Source organism: Etheostoma spectabile, chromosome 10 (assembly GCF_008692095.1).
Source record: "Etheostoma spectabile isolate EspeVRDwgs_2016 chromosome 10, UIUC_Espe_1.0, whole genome shotgun sequence".
Taxonomy (NCBI): domain Eukaryota; kingdom Metazoa; phylum Chordata; class Actinopteri; order Perciformes; family Percidae; genus Etheostoma; species Etheostoma spectabile.
In genome coordinates this window covers 16040386-16041342 of record NC_045742.1, presented here as the reverse complement: position 1 = coordinate 16041342, position 957 = coordinate 16040386, and the positions used below count along the sequence as shown (strand labels likewise).

General features: G+C 43.3%; 1 protein-coding gene across 1 annotated transcript in view; it reads left to right on the top strand.

The window, feature by feature from the left end:
* The window catches only part of ankrd13d (ankyrin repeat domain 13 family, member D), an 11364-nt gene that overhangs the window by 3230 nt on the left and 7177 nt on the right, over positions 1-957 (top strand). The window lies entirely within an intron of this gene.

Here is a 957-nt window from a genome sequence, read left to right as displayed (position 1 = left end):
GCATGTAACAGGAGAAGGAGAAGTCGTCGAGATCAGTTGATCACTTATCGGCAATGGCAGGTCTGGCTCTTTTAGAGGACCTCTATAAGCCAAGCAACAGTGCACATGTAGCCTACACACACAAGCCACGGTGGAGGGGGCGGGGGAAACCCTACACACCAGAAAAAGTCTGCAACATGGTGTTAGCCTTTAGGGTTCTGCACAACATTGCGCAGGAAAACAAGGTGCCATAAATGTAGTGATGGAGCCAGCTGACCCGATGCCCAAAGTGCAGTGTCCAGCACAACCCAAATGGGGGCTAGACAAAGGAGACAGGATAATACTCCTCGCTTTCAAAAGGTATAGTGTTATGTTTGGCAGTGAAATTCAATACAGGAAATTTGACAATGTACAACATTTTTATTGATTATTCAGGTTTTCATTTGTCTTTTAATCAGAATCAGCTTTATTCGCTAGGCATGACAGACGTACGAGGAATTTGACTTAGGTTGGAGCAAGCCTCCGACGTTAGCATCGTTAATGGCCAGAAGTGAACAATTTCTTTCTGCCATTGACATATTTCGGCATGTTTTTCCAGCCCTTCCGCTGTCAGGAGACAGGGTCAGGGTGGTGGTCTAGCACGCAGGTGAAGAAGACACGTGCTCTCCCTCACAGCTGTTGCCTGGCTCTGACTCACGAAAAAAAACACAAATAAAATTAAAAAAAACAGCATAAACTCTGCTACCGTGTGTTTTATTTAAATATAGATATACCTACATGTAGGCCTAAGAGATTGCAATACAAGCCTTTATGTATTACTATTAGGAGTATACATATGTCAAGGATGTATAAATTAAATAAAGTTCAGCTGGAGTCCGATTTAATACAGCAACACTGTTGACCGCATCAATGATCTATTCCGCATTCTTCCTACAGCCTGTACCAGTTTTTAGGCTGCCAAATAGGACACACCTTACT